Raw genomic sequence first — 11,625 nt, 5'->3', positions numbered from 1 at the left:
GTTGTTTGCCTGATGTCTGTCGTGTGAGTTATCTCTGTCTCTGTCGCGCCAGTCCCGTTCCCGCCAAGCGTTTTATGTTTTTATCCCGCTGTTTGCTCCTACTGAGGTCAGACCCTTGCTACATTGTTGCTCATCATCAGTACCGTGACGTCACCTTCCTTGTTCCGTTCCTATTGCTCCTATATTAATGATACATCTCATTGTCCATATACAGGCACAATCTGTTTTTGACTGGATTTTCCCTTGTCCCTATAAATCTTGTCCCTATACAGGCCCAGAGGGTATTTTAATGGCAAGTCCCATTGTCCCTATATAACCCCCATTCACTACTTGCATTCTATATTGTTTGTTAACTGCATTATGTTAGTCCATCTTTCTGTTTGTCGGTCGCTCTCGGGTTTCTATACGTACTACCATAAAGCATTATTTTATCTACAGTTTAGATTTGTACTTCAAAGGCAATAACGGATGAGATCGGTTGATCGGTGTACGGAACCGGAACATTGTTTGCTCATTCAGTTCTACTTACGGAGAATTCGTATAGTGTGTTTGATCCCATTCATCTGTCGTGTCATAACACACTACAAGTCTAGTACACTTGAGACAGCGAACACAAAGGTAAGATCGCTCTCGCATTACTCCTATTGATGTGTCATCTAGTTCATTTGACATGTTATGCAGTTACAATATATTCTTAAAGATGCATTTTCGTAACACACACACACACACACACAAACACACACACACACACACATATATAGACGTGGGTAGGTTATGGTGTAACTCAATACCTACATTCGTGTGTTAAATTAGAAGCGCTATTAGTACTAGCTTAGATCTAGTATGTTGATTTGTCTTGGACAAAAAGGGCAGAACACAAACTCTCTCTCTCTCTCTCTCTCTCTCTTGGTTCAGTTTTGATATGACACATTTTTTTAAGAAGGTTATCCCAATTATATATTTGGTCAATATTAAAACTGATGTATGTGTCACTCTTTCTTTATGACCAAAATTTTCAGAAACATCTTCAGAAAAGATTGAGCTCAACTGACGAAAAAAAATTTTTTTTCCACAGACACACACACGCACATACACATACACGCTTCCTAGATATAATGATACTAATTGGCACTCCACTAGACCCAGAACCATTATGCCTTCCTCAGTATTTAAAAATGATATCCTGTAGAAAAGAGTACATTTTGAGTTACTAGAGTCTCAAACTGTTTTCTGACTGGAGAGATATAGTGTTTCTGTCGTCTTGGACATTTTTAATATTAGGATGAGATCAATAATTGAGCTCTTGCTTTTGTTTACTACGACATTCCTATGTGTTGTTGTTGATGATGATTTGGGTTTAACGCTATTTGTCATCGCAAGATGGGTTATACATGGCGGCCAGAATAACTGTAGGGGAAGAACCTGGGAAAACACCGGTAATTTCCACCGACCCACAGATAGCTATGGCAGCTTTCTCACGTACCCACATTGGCCGAGCCTGAAATTCCAACCCACTCAGACAGAGATGAGATGGCAGAGATCGGTAAAGGCTTGCAATTTAGACCACTAGGCAACCCGGAGCCTCTATTCATATTTGCAACTTGTGCCAATAACATCCCCTCGTTTCTGAAATTCATGAATGTTCCCCACTGAAAGATCCTCTATTTTGTGGAATGTAATAGCCATCTTACCCACGCCACAACCCAAACAATTTACGTTCCAAATATCAAATGATAAGCCCCAGGTAAACAAGTAACTGCACCGAACGACACAATAATAATATATCAAAATATTTTCCAGTGTCGTCGATTATTCTTTTTATAATTATTATTATTTTTATAGCGATACTCTTTCAGATCTTTTAATTGGAAAAATAATGACTTGCATTCCTCCAAATTTTGCAAACTGATTTATTTACACACTTTCGCGGGAATTATAAATATCGTGATCGCGAAAATAACTTGCCAAATTATAGTGCAGTTCCAGGGGGAAACAATAGCTGTCCATTCCTACTTGATCACTATCATGATTTGTTTTGTAGAGGTCTTTGTGTTTATTTATTTATTTTATTTTATTTTGCTTTCTGTTTGTTGTTTTCGTTTATGTTGCTTTGATTTTTTGGAATCCTGACAGACTTTGTTCACCATTAGAAGTCTACAGCAATTGCGGCAGAATGTATGATTATTCAGTAAGAAGTACCGTAATTCTAGAGTGTAGCGTATGTTGATAAGCATACACAAGTAGGACTTCGTAACTCAGGCACGATTCAAAGTACAACACTTCAGGGAAACCGTCTGATACATTTTCATAAATTTTACTTTAATAATTTATTTTCAACCCGATTCGAAATATAAGAGAATCATGAAACCAAGGTTGTGTTAAGTGCAAAAAAGCTGAACGTTGCTGGGAAAACGTCATGTTTAGACTACGTAGATGTTTCTCGATCTAAAATAGCTTATGTCTAAAAGTGATATGATCACGTGATGCCTAAATGGGTAGTCTGAAATGCGAATAACCGGTAGACCTCAAGACGTTTTCTGCGGCAATATGAAACTATTTACTGCTGTTGCCCATGGGATGAAATTTTATTACTCAGCAATCTGTCTTCTTAGGAGTAAAGCAGTTCTCTCTCTCTCTCTCTCTCTCTCTCATTATAGTTAGATGCATGCAGCAATCATAACTTTTTGTCAAATTATGCCAAACACTCTGTTTCTCTTGTAAATCATTTTCCTAGACACTGACTCGTGTATGGTCATGCAGTTTTGTGTATTTAGTCATATTTATGACCCATATTAACACAAATGAAAAGTACATTGAAGTTGTAAAAGCCTACGTTTCTTGCTAGACTGGCTGTACTCAGGTTTTGATTACGTACCAAATACAAGCGAAGGAGGCAGACCATCATCATAATTTCCTGTTGGTTCCTTGTTACCACAGACCTCCAAATTTGTATCTTGTAATAAGTGGCAGGGAGGATAAGAAATGTTTCATTTATCTTGAATATGTTTCATGCAGTATTTTACTCGCGGACTGCGCCACCTATGATGTGACAGAAATGACTGGTATTATTCCGATTGTAGCATCTTCCGCCATCATAGTGTGACATGTGAACAAAATTAGTTCCGAAAATATAGGTCTCCTAAGGACGAATTACGTCCGATGATCCTTTTATCTATCTACGAAACTATACATAGGTATAGGATCAATATAACCAGATGTAGTCAGAGAGAGAGAGAGAGAGAGAGAGAGAGATAGAGAACCGAGATTTGCTGATATTGATTGGTGTTTAATCGCAAATATATTGCATACTATTATTGCATTATACCGATAACAAGATTAAACGCCACACCTTGTCCTTGACACTTGATCAGCTTGGTCGGCGCCTTTATTATTGTTTGTAGGATATCGGGGTCTAATAAAACATGCAGGCAGTTTGCACATGATCATTGTATTGAATTTCCTCTCAGGTATCAACTTTGTTGTTGTTATTGTTATAGAGTTTAACGCCATTTTTCAGCACAGGATAGGTCATACATGGAGGCCAGTTTAAATGGTAGAGGAAGAACCCGGCAAAACCCCAGGGAGAAAAAAACACACGGACCCACTAGCTACTGGCAAGCTTTCTCACGTACCCACATTGGCCGAGCCCGAGTCTCGAACCCACGCAGAGGTGAGATGGCAGTGATCCGTAATGGTGTCCTCATAAATAACTCACTTTACCACGTATAACTCGAACAAAGATAACTAAAATAGTCACAATGAACAAAATGCGGAAATTTTATTCGGAGTTTCACAGACTTATATAGATACAGTTCTTTTACAAGATAATACGTTTTCACGAGATTTATTTTCATTCTTTCAACTTGAGCTCGCTAAATCGCTAACATTTCTAAAAAGAAAGCTTCATTCACCCACTTTATGGTTATAATTTCGACCTTTGGCCCGTAGATCTGTGTTTCATCAAAATAATTATTATTCTTGGCTGTGACTCGGAAACACATTATAAAATGAAAATTGATATCTGTGTATGAAATAAACACATGAACCAAATATACACAAAGAACACAAGTTTGACTAATTTGTTGTACTCGGGGAGATATACGTGGGAATATTACAAGTCGTCAGTTTAAATCTAAGAACACATTCTCCGACAAATGTCCATTTGGTTTATCTGCTGTCTTATATAAGAAAATTCTTCCTTTCCCTTTTCGTTGTATGACATAGGTAAGTAATAGTAATGTGTCTTATAACTTGATCTAAAGATTACGTGGATTGAAACGTGATTTTTACAAAAAATATTTGCACCTTTAATCAGTAGTTAAACTTCAGTATTGTTTAGTAAAAGGGACGGCGATGAAGGCCTGTATATCTGAAGTTGCACATCTAACAATATTTTGTTAATGCATTGTGTCTGACGCAATTTCCTGTGTTGAAATTTGGAGTAAGTGGGTGGGTGGGACCCCAAAAGTTACTGACGATATATGTAGCAATATAGGTATACTTATGTTAGTCTAAATATGTTGCAAATTCCACACACTGATTACCAGTGTATCAGCACTGCAGTTAAAATGTGCTATATCCAAATTTCGATTGTCACGTAATTTTAGCTTTCAATCGACACCAATTAATGCCAGATTTTGATTTCTTCATCGTTTTCAGATATGATTCTATTTCTGATAACGGTGAAAATCGCCGCATAAACAATTTCATTAGTATGCGTGATCAAGATGTTTTCTTAAAAATGTGTACCACTTGTATCGGTGAGATACCATGTACCGGTGACGGAATATCAAATAGCAACAGGTCATGTAAGTTCAGTCAGTGACAATTTGCATGATCCGTGTGGAAAACTCATTATAGAAAAAGTTAATACTTGAGTTCTGGTCTCTGTTGTTTAGGGTTTACCTTCAGGCTTTCTTGGTGTCACCTTCTCAATGTATACTAGAAGGCCAAACGTCTTTGACACATTTTGAGATCTGTATTATTCCTGATGGAGAGGACGGGGTAGTGAATATGAAATATACCTAAAATGAAAATACAGGTTGGAATAATGTACATTAGAGCAGATATGCTTCCTTCATGTAAAAAGGAAAGTAGTTCCAAAAATTAGATCACCATATTGGCGACATCGTTTTCCTGTCTATTATCAGTTAGATTTATCAGTATCACGTTATGAAGTATATACAATTTTGTCTGAATTTGTTTTACTTACAGAGAGGATAAGCTGTCAATAGGTTAAATATAAGCAATTATGGACCACCTGACCCGGGTTCGCATTACCAATCACTGCCAACTCACCTCTGTCATTAGGTTCGAGTCTGGGGCTCGGCCAGTGTGTGTATGTGAGAACGATAGTCAGTAGCTTCCCATGGGTCGGTGGTTCTTACCGGGCTTTTCCCGGGTACTCCCTTCACCATTAATACTGCACGGCATGTATAGCCTATCTTGCACTGACAAACGTTGTTAAACCCGAATTAACAAAAGAAAAGAACTAGTGCATACAAAATATTGCAAGTGGTTGCAAGATGTTCAACTCTCTACTAACAATATTTTGTATATATGTATAGTTGAACCGATATCTACTTTATCTAAATAGGTGTGTGCGCATCATAAAGCATCATAAAGCAGCCGTTCAAACTGCTCAACACAAATGGTTGCATTGTTCGAAAAATATAGCAGTTAAGGTCTACCGATTGCGAAAAAAATAATTATAACAACTGAGTTTCTAATGTGGGAACTATATATATTATTGATCTCAAGATTTGGGGAAGTCTCGTGTTATCCTAATTCAGACCATATAGCTTCCTTTAATCTCATTTTGTCTTAATGTTATACTTCTATAACCTTCTACTTATCCATCTTATTGGCAGAAACCAAGCTACTACAATTACTTACGGGTCATGGTATTTCATGTTATTTTTCTTTAATAAAGATTGCATAGTACGTGTTGGGAGTAATTCTTTATACATGGTATACTTCTAAAACAGATCCAATCCCACCCGCACCCCACCCCATCCCACCTCACCCAACCTATCCCATGCCAAACTTGTGGAGATGATTTTTAGCAAGAACTGCAATTTCAGTCCGTAATATTTACCCGTTTAGGTTTAGCTTTCTGAAGTATAAATGAATATTATTGTAACATTTGTAAACGTGCTTTGAATAATTTTCAAGCAGCAGGGAGGGCGAACAGGCCAGTTTCTGAAATGTCCATTTATGAAAATAAAGCTTCATACAAAAATGTAAACAAAATGTCAATAACATTAAACCAAAACTTCTAACAGGTATGAGAAATAGGATGGTGAACAGACCAATTTTGGAGCAAGTCTTCTTTGAAAACGAAAATGCAAAGTCAATAACGTCAAACCGAAGCCTTCAACCGACCGAGATTTTCTCTAACTGGGTTAGCTCATTTTGTTACTTTATCTTTGTCGTTCGTCTTTTCAAAGTTTTACGTGTTGGACACTCATTTTTGATCGCGCCCTCAATGCTGCTGTCTTTATATGCAAAGATTTGATCAAGACCTATGCGACATCGTGACCGAGGATCATGCAAATTTATCGTGTAAATCCGTATGGAGTCGCTTGCGCTTTTGAAAAGAAGTTTTTGAACTTAATCATATTTCGCAGAGAATGTGTGTCGACTCCATGAAACACAGCTAAAATATTACAGTTATCTCTGACCACTTTAGGTAGTTGTGTATATTGCTGAATAAAATAAATCACATCTGTGTTTTGTGTCTGCCCCGAGAAAATATTCTAGCTTGATTTGATTGTTTGTCCAGCATCACATCATCATATACTACTAGATTATTAATAAATCCATCGAGGTCATCTACAGATGGGGCTTCATCAATATCAGTGATAAAATCAATAATATAATTGCCGTCCTCGTCCAACAATTTTGTATTTTCATTAAAATGTTTAAGCACATTATATCATCGCTGATCATCTGCAGATGGTGCCATTAAATATAGTTTATCCCACTTGAGCCATCTCATTATCAGATTAAGCAACAATTGCGTCTTACTAGACTCAGATGGACCTATGATAATTGCTCTGATACAACTGAATGATGTTTGACTGGCTCATGCTTTCTTGTCGCTGAAAAATCAATGATATCCATTTCGTACAAATATAATAAATAATATGGATTTATATTGTATTCCGTGCAGAGCATCCACCCCCACAAGTGGATTAAGAACAACAATAATAATAATAAATAAAAAGCGCGCACTTACAAGTAAGTGTGTAAATTATGGTACACAAAACACAATTTTATTTCGTCTCGTATGAAAACAGGTGGTAATATCGCTGCTTCATTAGGACATTTACCAGGAGCTCCATGGGCTAAGTATCCAGGAGAAAAACATCTTCCTGGATATAATTATGGTGGTCCTAGAACCCGACCTGATATCCGACTTGACGAGCGAGATCAACCAAGACCTGGATAGTATCCAACAGATGTGATTGATCAAGCATATCACGTTCATGATGTAGGGTATAAAAATAAAGACTTACAGCAACGACATCTTGCAGATGTGAAGTTGATTCACTCGTTAAATTCGTTAAATTCCATTTTTTTCATCTCTCAGAGAAAAACGTGCTAGCTTCCTAGTAAGATCTGCGATGAAAGGTAAACTAGTTCTAGGGGCCGATAATTAATCTACCGATTATTATTATAATGGAATCGATTTATTATAGCCCAAGAGGATATTGGAGGGGTAGAGCAGCGATTAGTAAACTTTCTGATGCAGCAAAAGTCACGCGTTATGTTGCTGCAAAATGGTTAGCAGGACAGGCAATATGGCAAATTTATCAACCACCACCTAAACAAATTCAATATGCACATTTTGAAGTCAGTTCTCCCAATGAAGTTCATCAGGGAGATATTTTGATTTTACCACACGATATCGTCAAAACTGGTAAACGTAAATTACGTACATACAAATACGCGTTAACTGTCGTTTACGTTGCAAGTAGATATAAAGAAGCAGAACTATTATCAACTAAAGCAACAACTGAAGTTGCGTCTGCTTTTAAACGAATTTATCAGAGAGGACCCTTCCGACGGCCACACTTGCTAAAGGTTGATCTTTACAAGGACTTTCTTGGTGCAGTATCATCTCTTATGAAAAAACATGACGTCAAAGTCAGACAAGGACTTACCGTAAATCACGTGATCGGGCAATTGTTGAACGATTTAATCGAACACTTGTGGAGCGGTTATTTGGATATCAATATGCAAATTAAATAATTCAGAAATATATGAAATCTCGTGAATGGGTTGCAATATTACCAAGTGTAATAGCTGCGTTAAATAATGAAACTACTCGTGCAATTTCTATGAAAACTACCAATGCAATCACAAAAACGACATCCCAATACAACGATATGACTCCTTTATTAAAAAAAAAAAAAACAGTACTAGGTAATGTGACTGTCGGATATTTATATGAACCTGGTGAATTTGAAGGGGGTAAAAATAAAGCAAATTACACTATTTGGAGTGTAACCACACATAACATTTCCATCGTGGTAAGATCCACCGGTAGACCTGCAATCTACATAATAGATTTGACGACTCCTCAACGTGGATTTTGTACGCGAACAATTACAAGTAATTCCTGAAGATACTCAATTACCACCGCGTTCACTTTTGTGAACTAGCGTCTTGATGTAGATTACATCCAAGACAGGTCAGCATCACATTTTCGCGTGTGTGACGAAGACTACTATTAATTATATCTACGTTAAACTGTCTTGGATTAATATTTTGAATTCTATCACAAAATTACTGTGTTACAGCACGCACAATGATTATTATGTCGTTGTTTTAATGTCACGATAAATTCAGAGTCGAGATCAAAGTCGCGCTTATTTTTTCATCACAATGCTTATAACTAATTTTTTCTTACTACATCATCGCCATTGAGCATTTTATTATTTTCTGTGAAGTTTATAATAACCCTCCTCATTTGGAATATTCTTCTGATTCTAGATACTGCGAGATAAACTAAATTTGACCATTCAATACGACAATCAACAATCCAAATATTAGTATCAGAAATAGTTAATCCTTGTGACGAATGAATCGTTATAGCATTTCCTCGAGTCCACGGAGTCTTGTTCATCGTTAACGCGCTCTCAACAACACTGACAGGAACTAAAACAGTATCATTCAACACAAGATATTGTTTGCTACCGTAGCCTGATATTTCAGCGTCGATATTTTGCCGTCGCGTATCTGCTGATAGATAACACAATGGTACGGATATATTTGAAAACTTTACTTTATGTAACAGAAATAATTGTTGTTGAAATATATCACGAACTATATTTCTACTTGCAGCTATCAAATCGTCTGGTCCACAAATATTCCAAAAATCATTCATTGGAGTTTCTGAAATTATCTTACGCATTATTTCACACTGAATTTATATGCTTGTAGTCTAATTAATTTATTATGCTCTCTTAATTCTGGATCAAGCGCTCTTATGATCCTCATTTATTTTCTCATAATGATCTGCAAACTTTTTTCAGCTATTCATGTGGAGACAATCCAACAAAATGCGGCAGTTGACCATGATCAACTCACATTATTACAGCAGTATGTTTTGTCAACAACCAATCAAGAAATATTTTTAACGTTTCTAATGAAACGGTACCTTTTTCATCCTAGATAATACTCTTTGGAATATATTTTTCACCCATTCGTTCAGGAGTCCATATATCTCCCTTCCATCGATAGAAGCTATGATAAGTATGAGATTTAACTCCTCATTCGTTCATTTTTTCTGGCGAGGGTTAACACAATTATATCAACAGAGGTTTTCGAACTCTGACGAAATAATTCGATCACACGTGTTGTCTTTCCTTATCCTCCTAGTCCGTTTAAGTAAACTGTTTTATGTCTGGCGACAGGATCATATACCAATGGTGCAGATGACAGTTCTGATATTTGATTATTTTGTTGCAATAAAAGTCGGCAGATTCAGAACAGTTAAGTATTTTTTCTTGTTTGATTCTCTATTCACTCCGTGATGCATAATCACTTATATGTAATTGTTCTTACAATCCTGCATGCTTTTTATTGATCTATAATGAATATGTGGCGACTCTAACGGCAAATTCAGAAAATTTCTTTATCATCGATAATAAATTTATCTAAACATACGTTTACATCGAAGATCTTGAATGGGTAAACTGCGGTAATTCACCATCAGTATAACTTACAATTGTACCTAATTTAGTTCCATTTGAGACAGAAACTGTTTCTCGATTTATAATTATATTTCTTTTCGGTGTACTGACAATCTGTATAACCCGGTAATCTCAGCATGATGTTTAATGGATTTATTAAGTGGTGACCATAATATTGATCCAGATGCTACCGTATATACTACACTGTCGGTAATTTTTTTTTTTATGTCAGAGAGCTTAATGTCGATGACTGGTGGACTTCCCAAAAATTCATTAATTGTTCTATTTATGTTTCTACGAAAATTTAAAAATGTTTGTACATGATTAGAATATTCAGATCTAAATGTGTCCATTCCATCATTGGTTGTCATTAACGAATTCATCATCGGAATGTAGCTATCATCGAAGTGTTTCTTCGTTGCAGTGTCATCGTTTGATTCTGGTTCTCCAAGACCAGTAATTGTATTATTAATCATATTGAGAGAACCCGTCATTATATCACATGTGGTTAATAAACGATTATTGATCTCAGTTCTGATCGCTTGATTCTGGTTCTCCAAGACCAATACTTTTATTTTTAGTTATACTGAGGGAACCAGTCATTGTATCACCTGCGGTCAATATATGATCATTGGTCTCAGTTCTGATCGTGTTGTTGTTTTTGTCTACATATCTTTTTGTTGCCACATCAACATCTGGTTTTGGTTCTCACACATTAATAATTGTATTTTTACTCATGTTGAGATCGCCGTACATAATATCCCCAATTCTTCTGATATGTCCAGCAATTTCTCCGATGGTTGACAGAACTGATTCCTCTGAGTTTTTAATTTTACCGTTGTTCGCAAACACCACTAACTTATCTTCGGTCACATCTAGAACCAGCAGACTAATATCTGTCAACGGGATATTGCTAGTCGTTAATCGTCGTTGTTTATCTTGAAAAACAATGACTTCATTTGGTCCACATTTGCAAGACTCAAAAGATTAGCGAGTTCGTCCTTGACATCATCAAGGGTTGCATATTTAGATAAGTCGCCTTGCTGCGTTTTACTCTGTGTCTTACTCAGAGAATATCTTCCTTAAATATATGCCAATATACTTTAAGATCTGTTTAAAACGAAGGTGTACGGTTATACCGTCTACGTGTATATTCGTGCACGACTTTATGAGGTGGTGTTCTTGATGATGACACAGCGTCGAGTACAGCAATTGCTTCACGGCCACATATTGGCGGATCCGTTATCATCTTTGTTGGTAACGTTGAATACCATACTGCAGTACTTCGTACTGTGCCGACATATTTTAAAAATTATCTTGGTTGTACCAGTCCATACGAATCAAAATAAATAATTCCACGTGGATCAATCGCGTATGCAACCCAATAAGTACCTGAACCAGAACTTTTATCGAGATTAATTAT

General features: G+C 36.5%; 1 protein-coding gene across 1 annotated transcript in view; it reads left to right on the top strand.

Moving 5' to 3' along the window:
- Positions 1–385: 385 nt before the first annotated feature.
- LOC149800084 (toll-like receptor 2) overlaps positions 386–11,625 on the top strand; it is a 34,102-nt gene continuing 22,862 nt past the window's right edge. Inside the window, exon 1 of the mRNA XM_089959652.1 lies at positions 386–618. The gene's annotated coding sequence lies outside the window, so the exon portion shown is untranslated. The remainder of the gene's footprint in view (positions 619–11,625) is intronic.

This window comes from Sinohyriopsis cumingii, chromosome 5 (assembly GCF_028554795.1).
Source record: "Sinohyriopsis cumingii isolate HCF-2022 chromosome 5, ASM2855479v2, whole genome shotgun sequence".
Classification (NCBI taxonomy): domain Eukaryota; kingdom Metazoa; phylum Mollusca; class Bivalvia; order Unionida; family Unionidae; genus Sinohyriopsis; species Sinohyriopsis cumingii.
Note: the sequence above shows the minus strand (reverse complement) of the source record. Positions and strands in the feature narration are given on the sequence as shown.